This window comes from Watersipora subatra, chromosome 8 (assembly GCF_963576615.1).
Source record: "Watersipora subatra chromosome 8, tzWatSuba1.1, whole genome shotgun sequence".
Taxonomy (NCBI): Eukaryota; Metazoa; Bryozoa; class Gymnolaemata; order Cheilostomatida; family Watersiporidae; genus Watersipora; species Watersipora subatra.
The window spans coordinates 26,194,648-26,214,548 of record NC_088715.1 but is presented as its reverse complement, the minus strand read 5'-3'; the positions used below and the strand labels follow the sequence as shown (position 1 = coordinate 26,214,548).

General features: G+C 36.7%; 1 long non-coding RNA gene across 1 annotated transcript; it reads right to left on the bottom strand.

The window, feature by feature from the left end:
• Positions 1 to 930: 930 nt before the first annotated feature.
• LOC137402053 (uncharacterized) lies at positions 931 to 12,690 on the bottom strand. The gene is made up of 4 exons (XR_010979430.1): positions 12,418 to 12,690; positions 9,027 to 9,132; positions 6,357 to 6,464; positions 931 to 1,386 (listed from the first exon to the last, which is right to left on the bottom strand). It is a non-coding gene; the product is annotated as an uncharacterized lncRNA (long non-coding RNA).
• Between the last annotated feature and the right edge of the window lie 7,211 nt (positions 12,691 to 19,901).

Sequence of the window (19,901 nt, the reverse complement as noted above, 5' to 3'; positions counted from 1 at the left end):
TTTGCTGATACGTAAAGGATTTGCTTATTTGCAAATGATTGGCTAAAAAGGACATCATTTACTGATACGTAAAGGAGTTGCTCATTTTCAAATGATTGGCTGAAAACGACATCATTTGCTGATACGCAATGGATTTGATTGTTTGGACATCATTCATTTTTATTAAAAATTGATGTTTTCAACCACCTGGCATTTCATAAGCAATAGAAAATAAGTCTATAATTTGGTAAGTTAATTCAAAAGAAGCAATTAGGTCAAAATGTTTTCTTCATAAAATATTGAGTATTTATGATGCTCTGTGGATAGTAGGCCCATGTTTTTAACTGTTTCACTGTTTGTAGTTATGCTAGGCTTTATTACTCATCTCCAACTCCCCGTATCTCACATGATGACCGGCTGACACTCACTCAATGCTCCAGAAATCCATTACGTAAGTCCTGATGAAAACATGATTACTTACCCTTGTTATATGCAACATCCAGCCATGCCTCTTTACTTCATGTAGTTTTTGGTTTTTCAACATAGGAATGCTATTTTTGGGTCACAACTAGAGAAGAACAACTAATATTATTGGGAAAACATCAATTCATGCGAACTCAATGACTACAAGTAAAACTGCTTCATTTCTTTCTATTGTCATTGACACGACTTGCTTAAAATTTAAGAGTGGCTCTCACCATCACAGATATTTTTATTTTGTGGTCAAGTTCTGCGACTTCAAGATGGTATGTTCTCTAACATTTCAAGCCGCAATGGTTAGTATGATCTTTGATCATATTGTTTATTCTTCCACCTATTGGTTGCACAATTGACAAACAAGAGATCAAGGAGGTAAGCCGCTATCATCAGAGTATATTTAAGGGTCAGAGGTATATGTCTATAACATCAATATTCATAGTAAACTACAGTCAGTTTCATAATATTCCTGGATACTACGGACATTGATAAATTGCACTGAAACATATCAATAGAGTAAAGCAACTTCATGGTAGTTTTATGAAATTACTCATTAAGTGTCTACTTATAAGAGCAAATAGCAAAGCTCACAGAAACACAAAACATACCAACTTTTTGTTGGAATAAAATATTCTGAAATCACAAATTTCCTGTAACTATTTAAATACCTGATGGTATATGATGGAAGGATTTGTAAGTGTCAAAACTAACCATAACTAACCTCAGATAGGAAATGAGGCTATGGATGATTATGAAGACTATGAGTTTATGAGTTGTCCCTACAGTAATGCATCGATGAAATCTCATTTAATCAACTGTAATTTGAACTGCCGTTGGAGAGGCAATTTGCCGTCACATCTGCACTGTCAGTTTTTCTCTGAGTACTAAGCGATAAGGGTTTGATTTTTTGTCAGCCATGGGGATGGGACCCTGAAAAATGAAATGGTTCTAAGAATATAAATTGACAATGAATAGATACAACATAGGACTTTAAAACATTAGATATATACGTTTGAAAAGGACAAGGTGTGTGCGAAAAAAATACTAACAGTTGGCCAATCAGGGTTCAGCTTACAGAGCCAAGAAAACATTTGACCAATCAACACCTCTATGACGGAATATCTAAAGCTAAGAAAATGACTAATATTATGACTAAATATTATATTTAAAGTGATATAAATAATTCTATGGCTAAGAATCTAATGCTACAAGCCTATGAATAGCTATTGGACTAAGAACCTTAACCTTTTGAACTCTGGCAGTTCTTGACAATGCGCGTCAGTAACCCTGGGCAATTTGTCCAATGATCTAAAGATTCTAAACTTTCATTAAATATATCTGACTATGCTCATAATGCCATGATATTTGGTAAACACTAGCAAAAAAGTAGAGTAATCCACAGCAAATGTCACTACACAGCAAAAAAACAGTAATTCTTCATTCCCGGAGCTAAAGCCATAAAAATTTGTACAATTTAAAAAACCTCTAAAAAAATAATTACAGTAGCATCATATCCATTGTGCACACATTCATTTTTAGTTAATGGCTCAAACTAGACTGGATAAGTATAGTAAGTAGCATAAAATTCTTCCTCTGTATAGCAATCATCTATGACCTACCATAAAACGAGACATCGTTTTTTTCGCGATAAAATTTTCCTATAAAATTTGTTATTAGAATGAATGAAATAAAGATATTTGAAAACTGTTACAAATGGAAGAGAAATATTTGGTCTAACGCTATGCGCAAGAAGTAATTTGATTTGTTTACTCTGTTACTTAAAAATAACTTTGGTGAATTCAGCAATGCTAATGACGGTATTCCAGCTGCTAAGGCTTCTGACACACTCTACGCGATGCCAGAACAACAGCTGTTAGGATTGAGAAGGTTAAGCCAAAACAAATTATTAGCTAAAATGAATAGCTCTATGATTGAAGTACTCAAACTGAAAGGTTTTAAATATGTCTATGATTAAGTACTAATATTGGGCCGGTAAAGAGTTATCCGCTCTTACCGACACCGAGGGTTTATCGGTATCCGGGAAAGCCAACCATTTCGGTGACAGTTAGTTATTCGCGGCCGGTTTGATATGATCGGTATTTATCCGTAAAAGCCTATCGGTAATTGGTTATGCGGATAGATTTTTGTATTGGACAGGCTACAGCATTACTAGCAACCTGTTGCGCGGGAGAATCTCACGCATAATGAGCTGTTTATGAAAGAGCTCATTTGACGTCTCACTCACAATCGCCATGTAACGGAATGAGATTACAATTGTGCGTCAATTGATGTTATGGTTAATTGCTAATCAAAAAGAGTCTCTCAGCGCACATTGGCAATCACAACTTTTTTTCTCAGACATTCTGAAAACACAACACATGCAAATTATATTATAACTCTTTCTTCAACAAGTATTTTCACGCTTACCTAAATGTATCTAGTATAATATTACATCTTAAATGTAAAATGTAATATACGTTTTATATTATATCAAAAAGAAAACGTATATTACGTTTTATATTTGATAAACCCCGTTTGATATTTGATACGTTTGATATTTTTAAACGTTTTATATTTGATTTATAACCCCACCTGCGTTATATAAAAATGACAATAAAAATGACCGATTGCAGGTGTGCACCATAAACAGACACATACTATACACAGCACATACCATGCACAAGCGGATACCACTCACGGACGGAAACCATTCACGGGCGCATACCATATACAGGCTTAGACACAGGCGCGTACGTTGCACGGGTATATACCATACAATAGCGGACACCATTCATGGGCAAATATCATATATACAGACATGTACCACACACGGGTGGTAACTATACAATGGCTCATACACAGTTTCATATCATATACAGGTGTGTACCATGCATGGGTATATACCGTACACGGGTACATACCATCCACACGGAAAATCCACAGGTACATCCACAGGTACATCCACAGGTACATCCACAGGTACATCCACAGGAAACCATTCACGGGTTCCTACACAGGCGCATACATTTCACGGGTACATATCATATACAGGTAAACACCATAGACAAGTGCATACCATACACATGTACAAGCGCAAACCATATACATATGCATACCATACACATATGCATACCATATAGGAGTGCAAAGCATGCACGGATGCATACCAAACATTGGTAAATACCATATACAGGTACATACCATACAGACATTTAGGCCTACCACACCCAAATATACTACATTCATATATTACATGTAATTGATTAACCACACTAAACTATTGTCACCCTGCACAAAACAGACTTGAATTCAACTTGAATGAATTTCGTACATTAAACACATACGCGAAGCTATATTTTAAATATTTACCAGATGTGCTTTAATTATGTCATCTAATTTTTCTAGTATAATTAGCCTCGGTTTGCCTCGCGTAGCCTCTATCTTTTTGCCAACCTTTAATAAGCGTTTTTTCAAATGAATTCAAGAAGAAATACCAAACGATAGTGTTTTCGAAAGCGGCTTCTCGGATACTTGGCCATGTAATGGCTATATAGTGGCCAACGACAACCAGCTTTTATGTTCGTATCTCCAAGATTACTCGTATCTCAAGGAAAAAACTTGAAAGAAAGTCAACTTGTATACCAAGTTTTTTGCATGTTGGAGTTGTCATATCATAACTCATATGTAGAGTTATGACTGTAACTACAGTACTTTTCTGACTATAAACTGCACCCCTATATAAGGCCCATCTGCTTTATTTTTCAAAAAAACGATAATAGAACAATACATAGGCCGCACCTTTGTATAGGCCGCAGAACTCAGGACGGTGCTTTTTAACACGACAGCAACTTTCTGGTTTAAAACAGAACAGTGCCTAACGGCACTGTTTCGTATTAACCGACGCTTTTTAACCTAGTGCCTAACGGACCAGTATTGTTAGGCATTGTTTCGTATTTTCTTTCACTGCTAGAGGTACACTAACTAGATATTCTGGTTAATGGGCCCTTGTGATGAAAGAAGAAGCCACAGAATAGCTTATATAAGCCGCATGGTTCAAATCATCAGAAAAAAGTAGCGGCTAATAGTCTGAAAAGTATGGTAATGTAGAGGAGTATAGACGTTGTATACACATATAGTACAGTGTACACACTGTCATAAAAATATATTTTAAACACGGGTATAAAACCAAAGTTAAAAAAACTATTTTTGTTTCCCTATCAAAAAGAAGAACCTTGATAAGAGAAACTTAAAGGTATGCCCACACGTAATGATGTTTTCTTTGGTTCTGACTGAAATCACGAAATAAACGAAAAACAGAATTATTCGGCTGAAATTCACAGAATGGTCAATGCTGTGCATGCACACAGAAATCGTTCACGAAATGCTTCAAATAGGCTAAGCAGATTATTAGCGATCACGATTTTAGCAACTTTTGCAATTTATATAGTCCGGGCACATAACGTGACACGCAAGAAAAATACTAATGTAACTTGCCATAGTAAATACATTAAACTGACTCGATTGCACTAAATCTGGCAAGTCTTGCTACAACGGGAATTGTGTGCTGCTAAATAAAAATTGTCATTGTTAGAAAAAGTTGATTTTTAGCCGTAGTGTGTGAAGGATAAAAACCAACGATAGCGCAATTTAAGCAATTGCATTGTATGTTCTATGTTGAATTACAACGGTACTTCAATTGTGAGTCGTAATACATTTTTTGGACTGTAGCAATTGCGAAAGCTGCAAAAATCATGCTTGCTAATAATTTGTTTAGACAATTAAAAGCGTTTTGTCGACTATTTTGGTGTGCATGCTAGTGTTGGGACAGTATATAATTTAGTGCCGGTTAGGATATCCTTGCACTTTTTTACCGGTTTTCCCGGTGTTGGTATCCTTGGTATTTACCGTCTTTGGTATCCTTTGCCAACTAATAAAGTTCGGTATTGTTGGTATTGCAGTTCGATATATGGTTTTCGGTGTGTTTAACTTCAGCTTACCTACTGCCCATTTTTATATAACGCAGGTAGGGGTATAAATCAAATATAAAACGTATAAATATATCAAACGTATCAAATATCAAACGGAGGGTTTTATCAAATATAAAACGTACATGTATATTACGTTTTATATTTATCAATGTAAGACGTAATATAATACTAGATACATTTAGGTAAGCGTGGAAATGTTTGTTGAAGAAAGAGTTATAATATAATTCACATGTGTTGTGTTTTTAGAATGTCGAAGAAAAAAGTTGTGATTGCCAATGTGCGCTGAGACTTTTTTTAATTAGCGTGTTCGTCAAAGAGACATTTTTTGCAATGAACCATAACATCAATTGAAGTGCGATTGTAATCTCGTTCCAACACATGGCGATTGTGCGCGAGACGTCAAATGAGCTCTTTCATAAGCAGCTCATTGTGCCGGAGATTTTCCCACGCATTGCGTCACTGGTAATGCTGTAGCCTGCCAAATACAAAAATCTATCAGGATAACTATTTGCCGATAGGCTTTTACGGATAAATACCGATCATATCAAATCGGCCATGGACAACTAGCTGTCACTGAAAATGATTGTTTTTCCCGGATACCGATAATCCCTCGATGTCGGTAAGAGCAGATAACTTCTTACTGGCCCAACACTGGTGCATGCACAGCTCAGAAAATTCTGTGAATTTCGGCCCATTAATTCTGTGTTTTCGTACATTTCATGATTTTGCTCAGAACCAAGGAAAGAATTGTTAGTGTGGCCATACTTTTACTCATCCTAGACCGCTTATAGAAAGAAGGCTGGCACAGTACTTGGACTAGTGCCAAATTCAGAAGCCTTATGTATATGAGGCTTTTTGTTGGGCGATGGGGAAGTATAAGCCTCAAACTGCTAATTTTAGATATCAACTCACCTCAGTCTATGTAAGGATGATCCATAGAGTAGTAGAAATCTAGGTGAGTACAAGTAGACGTGGAGCAGAGGTGAGACAGTCCTATCACTGCCCTCATCTACCTACAAACTATGAACATAAGAAAACACTGCACTATCTTATCATTGAGCAAAACAAGAATAATTCGCAAACCAACATTGTTAAAATTTCACAAATACGTAAGGAATTTGACTATGCACATGATCAGCTATGCAAGTCAGTTTGATTTTAGAAAACCCGCAGTATACCATACCCATGCGCATATCATCTACAGGAGCGTATCATATACGGGTGCATACTATACACGGGTGCATGCTAGTGCTGGGCATGAGTAATATAACTCGTTGAACTCGCGGGTTTATCTTCTCTCGAGTCTTGGGTGATAGAGATTTCGAGCACTTCGATCTTGCCAGTTCAGGTTTTGACTTACGAGTTCAGATTTTGGTACACGGATCCCTCGAGTAGAGTGGACAAAAAATTGGTCTATTGCGGCGGCACTCTAAACACTGTTAAATAACCCGCCTATTAACCCTTTGAACTCTGGCATTTTTTGTCCATGCATGTTAGTAACCTTGGGCAATCTGTCCAATGATCCAAAGTTATCAAACTTTCATTATATATATATATATATATATATATATATATCTGAAAACGCTCATAATACAACGATATTAGCTGAAACACTAGTAAAAATAGTCGGGCCACCCAGTGCAAATGTCATTAAACAGAATAAAACAGTACCTTACCATTTTTCGGGCTGAAACTGAAAGTTCGTACGATTGAAAAAAACTCGTAAAAACATTTACAATAGCATCATATCCATTGAGCACATGTTCATCATTGTTTTATGACTCAAAATACACTGAAAAAATGTAACTAGTATTCACACAACCATTCACACAACCATTCACATCCTACCAATAAACCAGTTGTGGCCATTCTCTTGCGATATCATTCAAATAAAAATTCTTATTAAAACCAAGAAGGCAAATAGAGACATTTGAAAACTATTCCAAATGGAAGTGAAATTTCTGGTCTAACAACTTGTGCAAAAATCAATTTGGGTAGTTTACGCTGTTACTTAAAATTGGCTTTTGTGAACAATGCCAAGTGAATTCCTGCCAATAGAGATTCTGACACACCCTACGCCATGCCTGAAGACTGACAGTTGGGGTTCAAACTTCAAAAGGTTAAAGCTGCGAGCACCAATATCGGTCGTTAGAACATAGTAAAAATAAGATTAAAAAGTTGAATAAAATTATAATTGCATTGTGAAATTTAAAATATGTCTGATGTTTGGAAATTTTAGACATAAAACCTGTATCAACAAACCCGATACCCGAAAAACACGTTGGCCAAGTACTCATGCCGCGCACTACCATCTACCCGATACTCGAAAAACTCAAACGGAAGGAGACGAGTCTAAACTCGTTGGCAAAGAAGTACTCGTGTCCAGCACTAGTGCGTACCATATAAAGGTGCACACCATACATGGATGCATATCATATACTTTGAACTCTGGCATAAGGTCAAGGTACAACTTGGAGTTGTTTGCCAGCTAGCAATAACTGCAGCCCAACAAGGCCAAAAGAAGACAACCGCCACTTATCAAATGCAGCACATCTACAACGGCTAAAACAGATACAGGGACCTGCTCAAATAATCTTGTCAAAATAAGTTAATTTCAAATTCTTCCTTGACAGCTTCTGCAGGAATTTCATAGTCATTTCCTTTTCAAACCTTTGATAAGCCCTTTCTGTTTTAATACACCATCCTATTCATTTTCCTTCCGAGGCAGATGATATAGCATAAGTTTCCACAACAACGATGTTTACGGCAAAAATCTATTAGACTGTAACCATACTAATGCACGGTGATCAGGATTAATCATTACCTGAAGAAATATTAGAAGGTTTTGGAGCATATGTTGGCTTTATAACGGCTCGTTTTAGTACCTACACAAAAACCTTGATCATGGATGACAGGGTTAACCAATTTTACCAAAATTATGCCATCGTAAGTTTAGGATCTCAGTCTATCATTTAGCACAAACAAACAACAAGTAAGTTTTCTTTTCACTCAGAGATAACAGAGCAATATCGCTGTTATATTTTGACATTTATATTGAATGAACAACAATTGCAAAATCGACTTGAAGACATTTTCGCTAGCAAACTTCTTTAACATTAGGCCAAAGATATTTCAGATAAATATATTTTTATAAGAAAATGGTGTCCACATTTTGGTCACACTGCAAAAACAATGGCGTTATTTGTTGGCAGCAGGCTTCCTTGAACACAAAAAACCAGATCACTTGTGCGTGTGGAAAGGCCTTATTTTTCTGTCACTCCGTATGCAGACATGCCTTGACATGATGGTCCCACAACCATCACTCTACTATATAGCCGTATGGAAACATATCTACTTGTCAGCACAGCATATCGCTTCAGCACTGGCTCACCCAGGCGTCTCTACACTATCACTGTATGGAAACTTGGTAAATTACTCATCCAATAGGCTATTATTAGAACGCTGGCACACAACGTTTGGACTAGTGCCAAATTCAGTAGCCTTATGTAGATGAGGCTACTACTGGTCAGATGGGGAGTGTAGGCCTCAAACTGCTAATATATCCTTAAGATCTTGACTCACCTCCATTCCATGCCAAGAAGATCCATAAAAGTATTAGCAGAAGTCAATGTAAATACAGCCAGATGTAGAGCAGAGGTGAGACAGTCCTGGCACTGCCCCAATGTACCTACAAACAATGAACAGAGGAAATCACTGCACCATCTTATCATTGAGCAATACAAAAGAATAATTTAAAAACTAACATTGTTAAAATTTCACAAACACGGAGTTTCATCAAGGAATTCAACAATACACAGAGACAGCTATTCAAGTGAGTTTGACTTTAGAAAAACCTGCATGGTTTTGGGAGTATTGTGTTTTCAAGGAAAAATCAGAGGCCTTCCCAAAATAACCACTAATAAGTCTACATGTAAAATGCTATGTACAGCAGCAAAGAAAGATCGCTGTAGAATACATTTATCTCAACAAACTTTTTCGTTAAAACTTCCCTTTCCAAACGGAATTCTACCAGACGAGCTAAATTCAACCAAGTCAAATGTATTAAATTAAGAAGTAATTAGTGTTCTATCATTTTAGGAGGATCAGACTAGTTATATAGTATTATATAGCTAGTCACAAAGGGAAGTCATGTGAGTTGAGTAAAGGCTAAAGTTCATTGAAGTAAGATCCACTATAATTCGCTGACTTTGAATCCTGCAGCTAACTCTAGTTATAGACACTAGTGTGTATGTACTTAGAGTGCTTAATATTTACCCCTGCTGCTTGGTCACGATTGGCTAGGAAAGTCCAAGTAAATCTTTAAAGGTTGATTTGCAACAAAATTCATATCACAGCTATCTGGTATCAAAAGATTCACCATGTCTTACTCTGTTGTGTTGCAGGTACCAAATATGTGGGAATGCGATTACAAGCTCTTAATTAAGCTACCATGTAATAAATGTTGAATGGAAATTGCATGTTGCAGATTAACACAAGTGAGTAGTTAACAAAGATGAGAACTTCTATAGCAGAGATAATAGTAGCACATTTTTGGCTTACTGGCAGTTCCTGAAAAAGGAATGAATAGAGTATAAAATATGTTTAAAATGAAATAGCTCGCCTTGCATTTTCTCGCACATCGTTTTCATGTGCTGTTTCCATCTTTCGTAACCCTTTGGCAGGGGAAACAACAAAAATGTCGTTTATCGGTTGCATGAGAAACGACTTTTATGTCGCTTTCGGTAGACGTTTATAAAGCTCTCGCTTAGTAACACTAAACAAAGGATATGAACACTAGTAAGTTTTAAATATCATCAACAAGAGGTTAGTCGATAAATTACAATATATGAAACGATTATCTGAGAGGCATTGCCTTGCGCTAAAATCTAAAGAAATCGCGACTCCTTAGAAAAATATGTAAGTAGGGAAAACCTGTCAACATTGGCTCGACGTTCAAAATTGTAAAATATAAATTTATTGGATCCTGCGATCGTTAGTGATCTTTAGTCTGATCAGGATAAAGTAATTCAGATGATAGAAGTGATGTAAACTGTTAAAACTTTGGAATATAAAGAGAAGAGTGACCGTTGTGGTAGCTTGTACAGCTACGCTGTCGCGTTTGACTCCACCGAAAGGAATGCTTCCAAGCATTTCACATAGGAAAAATTGTACATGGTTGTAACATTTTTTTAGCAGTACATATGTAAACTAGTAGTGTTTGTACAAAAGATTCCGTTAACAAAAATAAATTTCAGTTTGAGCTACGCATGTTCATAGAATATTGATTTTATTGAATTTTTAAAAATAAGTTACGCGATTTTCGAGTGTTTTTGCGGGGCCATAACCCAGCTAAAGGGTGAAAGGGATGAAAACATTTGGCCAAAAGTTGTGAGTAGCATAATTTTCTTGACTCACTGGTTTTGGCCAGTTCAATCTTGCGTATGTTACAGATTGTTACAGATGTCACAGATTAATTGAGTCATGGAGATTTAGTGATATAAATGGACATCCACAAGTTTTCTATTTTAAATGTATGCTGTGATCAACATAAGGTTTCATTACCAGCTGAGACATTGTGTATGACATGACGTCTTCTCAAGCCAGCAAACGCTACTACAACAGTATCTATTGCTATTGGCTGCTGGCCAACAGGGTCAATTGGCACGCAGCCAAGAGACTGCCTCGCTTCTTTGGAGAGCTGTTTACTGTTTGAGTAGAGTATGGACATGGCAGTGAATAGAGATTAAATATTAATACTCAGCATCATTGCTTTAATCTAAAAGAAATTACATTTACAAGCTTAACAAACTTAGATATAGATATACAATAACAGAAATAAATAAAAAGTGTGATAGATAAAAAATTCACCACCTTTTATTAACCCTTTACTGTGACCAACGTCTGCAGTCCCCTGCAGACGAACTGCGAGTGACTAAACGAGCAGTTCAGTTGGTGTGACTAGAGATTTCTAGCTGTATTTTTTATTATATTATTATTTATTGTTTTATCACCACATGTATATATGTTAGGCCTATTTTACATTTTTGTAAAGTACTAGCAGCGAGTCCGGAGTTGTCTAGGATTTTTGAAATTTTCAATCATGTAGACCCAGTAGGCTTGTAGAATTACAACACAAATAGCTATACAATGAACCCTTGCCATAGAGTAGACCCTTGCCATAGAGTAGACCCTTGCCATAGAGTAGACCCTTGCCATAGAGTAGACCCTTGCCATAGAGTAGACCCTTGCCATAGAGAAGACCCTTGTCATAGAGTAGACCCTTGCCATAGAGTAGACCCTTGCCATAGAGTAGACCCTTGCCATAGAGTAGACCCTTGCCATAGAGTAGACCCTTGCCATAGAGTAGAACCTTGCCATAGAGTCGACCCTTGCCATAGAGTAGACCCTTGCCATACGACTTTAATTCGTTCCACATGGGATCATAAGACAGACGTGTCCCATAGAAGTGCATAGAAACCCATAGTGTTTATCTAATACAAACACTCCTTACAAAACTCATCAAAATTTCATAACAAACTTTATTTTGATTTGCAAATTTTGCCGGTTTTACCTTGCAGATTGATGCAAACATGCGCATTATGGAAACAGCAATTGAACTCGCGAAACGATACAATTTTGGCAACAGACGGCCACTGATTTCCAGTAGTTGTATACAAACATCTGATACACTAAATACTAAGCGAATGCACACAAGTGCATACAATACGGATGCCAACACTAAATGAGCCAGTGTGCTATGTAGCAATAGTAAAGATAGCCCACTCTCTATAAGACATGGTCTGATACTAACCAAGTCATGTACATACTACTTCCTTACACACGCTAGTAAAACCATGTTAACATCATTTCTTATGTAATAGTTTTAGCTGAATCATGCTATCGGCCTACTTCCTTTCATGGAGTACCAACTAACCAATATTCTCATAACACACGGCATCAACGGCTGACCCACCTCTATAGATGACGTTAGTTCCTATGTCCCGACCATTATCATGGTTTGTGGAAGTTTCTGATTAGCAGTGGTTTGTAGGAGCTCAGCATCGTCTGTATATATTCAGGGATGCGATCTCAACAGACAAGAAGAATACGTCTGCAAAGACAGTGGTTTGTAGGAGCTTAGCATCGTCTGTATATATTCAGGGATGCGATCTCAACAGACAAGAAGAATACGTCTGCAAAGACAGTGGTTTGTAGGAGCTCAGCATCGTCTGTATATATTCAGGGATGCGATCTCAACAGACAAGAAGAATACGTCTGCAAAGACAGTGGTTAGTAGGAGCTCAACATCGTCTGTATATATTCAGGGATGCGATCTCAACAGACAAGAAGAATACGTCTGCAAAGACAGTGGTTTGTAGGAGCTCAGCATCATCTGTATATATTCAGGGATACGATCTCAACAGACAAGAAGAATACGTCTGCAAAGACAGTGGTTTGTAGGAGCTTAGCATCGTCTGTATATATTCAGGGATGCGATCTCAACAGACAAGAAGAATACGTCTGCAAAGACAGTGGTTTGTAGGAGCTTAGCATCGTCTGTATATATTCAGGGATGCGATCTCAACAGACAAGAATAATACGTCTGCAAAGACAGTGGTTTGTAGGAGCTTAGCATCGTCTGTATATATTCAGGGATACGATCTCAACAGACAAGAAGAATACGTCTACAAAGACAGAATAGAAAAAACTTCAAATATGATTTTGACGCAGTGCAACTATAGATTTACTGGTAATAAGAAACAAAAAGTGATTAGATTATAATTATAATACAGTCACACCTCGACATATGAGTGTCCCAACATCCAACTTGAGACACGAGTAAATTGACAGCATGACTGTAGAGAGTTTAACCACAGACTATAATATTCAAGTCAGCTATGAACAGCCTAGCTAGCTAGATAGAACTAGCCTAGTTTATTTATAGAACATTGACACACAGCCAGGACAGGTTAAGAACTAAGATCATTGCAGAGATTGGGCAGAATGCTGGCTTATGGATTCCTAGAGCAGATACATCAGAAACCACTTCAATGCAACAATGGACCCTCGTCAAAGGATTATAATTCATTCCGGTGTTGGCTTCGTAAGGAGCACATTTTGTATAGGAGGGTATCAAAACCATAGTTGATATCTAAAATTTTATATACCTACTGTACCGTACATATAAAAAATAGTGAAGAGATAATATGTTAACCTTAGTAACTATAGTTACCTATAGTAACTTTAGTGTGTTTAATGGTTATGATCTACAATAAAAATGCCATGCTATAATGTAATACGTACAGTACGTACCGTAGGGAGTTTGTACAACATAAACGTTGAACTTGACTGGAAGAAATTTAGCTTAATACACACACACTTGATGATAAACTTCAGTATGTATTTTAGTTATTTTACTGAATTTCAACTTTTTACTCGCTAAATTTTTATCTACCTGTTCCTGGCTCGCTTTCACTATAAATTTTAGTCGAGCTCATTGAAACCTTTTTCCGCCTAATTTGACAGGCAAGTTGAGGGATGCTGTGTTCGAAAGTGGCCTCTCGAAAAGTCGTTTGGATCAATTTGGTTAGAATAGCGAGTTTAGTTCAGTAGTGAAAGAGTTAAATTGCATGCTGTGATCAACAGAAGTTTCTGTTACCAGCTGAGACATTGTGTCTGACCCGATGTCTTCTCAAGCCAGCTACTGTAACTACAGCTATCTCTATTGGCTACTGATAAATTAGGTCAGCCGGCAAGTTTCCAAGTGACTCAGTGATCTTTAGGAGCTGTCTACTGCTTGATATTATAGATTAGAGTACAAAATGCTATACAGTAATACTTCAACTTACGAGTGCTCCAACGTACGAGAAACTTGAGATACGAGCCAGCTTTTAAGCAAGTTTTAGCACTAACATACGAGCCATGTTTGAGATACGAGCACGTGAGTCAGTTGCCAAGTATGCCGGAGGTGTTTTATGGGAACACCAACACTCTGTATTTTTCAACTGCTCAGGTTATACTTTTGTACCGTGTTTTTTGTGCACGATTTTCAGTGCAGAATTATATGAATTAAAAGTATTGTGTGTAGACCGATTGTTTGCCAGTAAAATGAAAGATGAAATGCATAGCAAAAGCAAATGATAACAATTATTAAACGGAAAATTATTGAAAATATGCAAAATGTGTATGCATGATTGAGCTAGCTCAGCAATATGACAGAAATACGTCCACAATTATCAAACAGAAGGATTATATTCAGAGCATTTATTTAGTTCGCAAAAGGACTAACCATAGTTTCTAAACGGCGCAGCGATCTTCATGACCGCTAATGGAGAGACTGCTCAGGCATTGGATAAAAGATCAACAATGCTAGAACGATGCTATGTGAAAAGGCCGGTGCTATCTAGCAAAACTATAAACATTCGGACAAGTTGGCTAGTGGTCATGCATTAACTGTTTGTGACGACACCTGTGTTCGTCCTAATCGCAACATGTAGAAAGGGCGACAAAGGCAAACGTCCTTAGATAGGTTTATCTTAAAACGGCCGGCTAGTCGTGAAAGCGAAACAAAGGAAAAATTAGCTAACCAGCGAGAAACTTCAAACTATGAACGCCGAAGAAATTTTAATTACGTTATCAAAGTCAACTGTTGTAATGAAGGATAACTCTCTATAACTTCCTAGGATATCTCCCTCTCTGGCAAATGCTAGCGTTAGCTGCTTCTGTATCATATTTAATTTTACATTTTAATTAATCACATTTCCTTGCATTATTTTTTATTTGTTGCTTTTTAAAACTGCTATGAGAAATTTAAGATACAAGCATACAGAACGGTTTCAACTTTGCTAGGAAGCAGGGGCGACTTAGGAGAATAGCATCGCTCGGTCTATATCATCAGATCGGTTTGAAAGTTTTAACGAAGTCAGCCAAAATTGAAAGTAAGACGACAAGTGCAAAGTCCGAAGATAAATACAAAAACTGAAAATACAAACCAAATTAAACCTATATCTAGCGCGAGATATATGTAGCACAACATCCGAACATATTTTAAGAGTAGGAATAGAAAGCCAAGTTATTGCAAATTACATTACAGAAAAAGGTGTCGCTGTCATGTCTATTTCAAACCACCATTAGCCCCTACGTCTGTCTCGAAGATACGAACTCCATACAGTATGCTACTTACTATATAGACTATGCTATGTACTGATCGTACTCCATATTATACTACATAATACTGTTACAATTTGTTGCAGATAATAACCACTATATAGTTATTTGTTACTTCATGAGCGTAAGTAGTGAATTATAACAAAAACACTTTTTCCAATGTAAAATGACTGTTATTATGTTTTAAGTATTTGGTTCATAGGGAGAAAAACAAATTAATTAGTATTTAGTTATGTTATAGTGGACAAATTGATTTGAAATACTAGAAAATTGACATACAAGCTCGGTTTTGAAACGATTCATGCTCACATGTTGAGCTATGACTGTATATATGGTAACAATGATTCCCATAGAGTACAGCATCAACTTCCGACCTACCTCTCTGCATGACACTAGTGTTGAATAGATCAGGTTGCCATCTACCCCAGTATCATCACGGTTCGCGCATATTTTCTATGTCCCTGCAGTTTTTTGGAGATCGGCAGTGGCTGTATATATCGAGGGAGGCAACTTCTGCAGACACAAAGAGCACTTCTGAAAATAAAAGAATATGAAAACTACAAATAAAGTAACTATAGACTTAAATGTTATAAGAACAAAAAGTGAAGACACTATCAAAAGTACGCAATCGCCGTCAACTCGAACTCAGAAGCGCATGATCGCTTCTGAGTTTGCCGTCGATTCGAACGCAAAAGCGTGCTACCGCTGTCGACTCGAAGGCAAAAGCGCGCTACTGTTTTCGACTCAAAGGCAAAAGCATGCGATCGCTCTCAACTCAATTGCAAAAAACGTAGACGTAAAAACGCGCTATTACCATCGACTTGAACCAAAAAGCGCGCTATCATCGTCGACTCGAAGGCAAAAACGCCCTGATACTGTCGACTTAAAGGCAAAAGCGCGCCATCGACGAAGGCAAAAGCGTGCTACTGTTGTTGACTCCAAAGCAAAAGCTCGCTGTCGCCGTCGACTCAAAGGCAAAAGCGCATGATTGTTTTTGACTCGAATGTATTTCGTCGTCGATTTCCTTTATATTCACTCTATAGACCAATAAATAAATATTCCCCATTAGAATGCTTAATCAACATTCTGAAGTTTTAGTCAAATTAGACCAAACCATTTCACTTTTAAACAATTACGAATTTGAGAGTACAAATTTACAAGTAGCATGGACGGATATTCAAATTTGTAAAATGAAAATGGATAGACAAGCGACAACTTGTTAATGTAAAGATACAAAACTCATTTCAGATCTTTTAACTTTTGAGAAACGGACATAAAAGTCTATCAATCTTGGCAACCTGTCAACATGTTGGTCAATTAGATTGTTAATAGTTGTGCAGTCCGGGTCACAAATGGTAAAAATAGCAATTCTATCCGTTTTTTTATTTACGAAGAGAAATTAGTTAAAATCTCGCCATCTACACTATACCACATTTACAATTGTTAATTTAATAGGCAACTCCTGTTATTTACCCGAATACTCTATATAATATTGTGTTAATTTGTGGATAGTTGGAGATTTCATTTTTGGTATATTCCAAGGAGCTCCATGCAACAATTTTAAAAACTGTGCATGAAATGACAAACTACACAAACAATCATAAATAATAAATAGCAACAATAATGCTAACTTTTAGTGACAGACAATGACTAGAGGCGTATCAATCTGCAACCTGTATCGTCAATCATAGAATAGTTGTATGCAAGTTACACAAAGAGTTTAAAATTTGCGAGTGGCCTGTGCAATCTAAAGCTTTATGTACGCCAGCTCAAAATCAATGAAATTTTATTTTTAAAGATTTCGGCTGACAAATGTCTCGCAAAATCTGCAAGCAGCAGTTTGAAATTTTTCAATAAGCTAACGCTTGTTGGATTTCAACAGTTAATGCGAACCGATCGATTCCAGTTCTGTTTCCTCACATAGATCAAGTTGACATGTAATGATAACATCAAAATTAATCGTGTAGTAATCTGAACAAATTTATTAGCAAACAATTGCAATTTTGCAAATTTGGGTGGAAAAATGTCAAAAGCCAGTACCATATTATCGACATATGTACACACAGCTTAGGGTTTGCTACTAAGTGGCCCTGCTGTGATCCACTAATTAAAGCAGACCCAAAGCATGTAGCATAAAAATGGTAACAAAATATCAACATGTTATATGCACCGTTTCTTTTCACTTCCTAGTGAACCAGGTGAATAGCATTTTTATTATCATTGTCACTGATGTGAAAGACTAACAGAAATAAATTATTTAAATATGATAAACAGGCAAAACGCCACATCCTGCTGTTTTATCAGTAAAATTAGTACAGATATCTGCTCCCAAGGTTTTGCTACACAGGCTGACTTTTTATTTAATAGGCTACTCTCAAATTGAAAATAAGTTCAAAGTTATCCTATAACATCTCTTACTATTTAAAAAAAAAAATAATTCTCACTTTGATTGAGCTTGTAAAGAACCAAAAGTGTGCTACACTAACAGAAGCCAAAGACGCAGCGAGCAATGCATGAGTGAAAGGAACACGGCCCACATCCGTATTACATTGGAACATAACAACGTTTCTAGCCAAACAGGGAAAAAAGAATGTATGACAATTGCATTATATGAAGTTTTTGTTTCATTCATAAAAAAAAACATTTTATTTACCGTTATGTTTTCCTACAACAATCGATGAGAATTTTCTTGAGATGCCGATTCATGTCAATCGTGTTGCTCGTTACCTAATAGGCCTATACATGTACGTTGCAAGAGTGCCGATATTCTTGCATTTAATTTTGAAACATGTAATTTGTTTAATAATTTGCCAAGCTCTTAGACCATCACTCGTCCTTAGGTAGGATTTTCATTAGCAACCTGATTCATGCACTAAATACAACATACATCTTACCATCAAATGCAGTGGTTACACCAGAGTCCATAATATTTGAGATCCCAGTTACTAGCTCACTAACAGCCGTAGCTGGCTATCGCCTTGAAATCAACAAGAACGCTTCAGCCAATCACATCGAGCTTACAACAGCTACTCACGCCTTCCTCAGCGTATACGATATGTCTCCTCAGGCGGAGACAATTCATCCCTAGTATTTCACCATATGCGTTCAGTAGATTTGAAGGTCGGCATTGCCAGCGCCGGTCACATACACAGCGCTAAGTCTTACTGTGTCTTGATTGGTTCAAAACATGTGATTACAGTTAGGTAGAGGAACAATGTATTCAAGAGTTCCTAGCCAGATTCAGTGATGTTTTGACCTAGCTACAACCTGCAAAATGTTGACACATTGACTTATTGATGCAGTCAATTTGGAGATACCATCTTGTTCACTAAATAAAACTGCAGCAGTAAGTAATGGCTGCAAAATACTCTTCCCTACCATCACAAAAGAAAAAATGGTGGTTGTTAAGCTACCGCCACTGAAAACTATCACAATTGTCTAACTTTGTGTTCAGGCGAGCAGAGGCAACATATACTAAATATTTAGTTTTCTGTAATTTGTTATAAATAGTCATATTATTATAAAGTTTACCAAGGAAGCACTTAGTGTTTTTTCACTTTTTTTTATGGTGCATTTGTTTTTAACAAATATTTTCTGATCTTCAGCACTTGCAGGTTCTATCCTGCAAGTAAAATTATATAATGACAGATGGTCAATGGTGTGGTAGGTGTGATAGGTGAGAGAAAGAGCGTTTGGCAACTTCAAAGCAACGCCTTTGTAGTCATGGCCCAACATTATTTAACCTTCAGGCGCTGAGTGTCCACAACTCCAAAGTGCTTAAATATGGAGGTTTTAGTAGCACAATTTTGACAGCAAAAAATGCTGTACTTTTAAAATGTTATTGAGCCTTAAATAAATATGCTTTAGAAAGCTGAGAAATATTTTTACGAGCTGATATATGTTGTTTGCAAATAATATATAACGAACTTACAATATGAGCTACAAATCTTTGTTAAGTATTTTCCAATGCCCAATATTTACAACATTTTACAATAGAAAAGGCTGGGGTCCTCTGAAACAATTTAGATTTTTAAGTAGCTCCTAATAAAAATTAATTACCCTGAAAAATTGCCTTGTATTGCTAGCTATTTATCTGTATTCAGTTGAAACAATCAAACATGGTTTCACAGAGAGTTAGGAACTCAGTTTTGTAAGAATTATAATAGTCAAAACTACCTGGATGATTCAACAGGTGAATAGTAGCGCATGTTTATATTAAAAATATTATAAACTGGTGAGTTGTCTATAAAACAACTACTAGCCTGTACTCTCATTTGCATTAAGAATGAT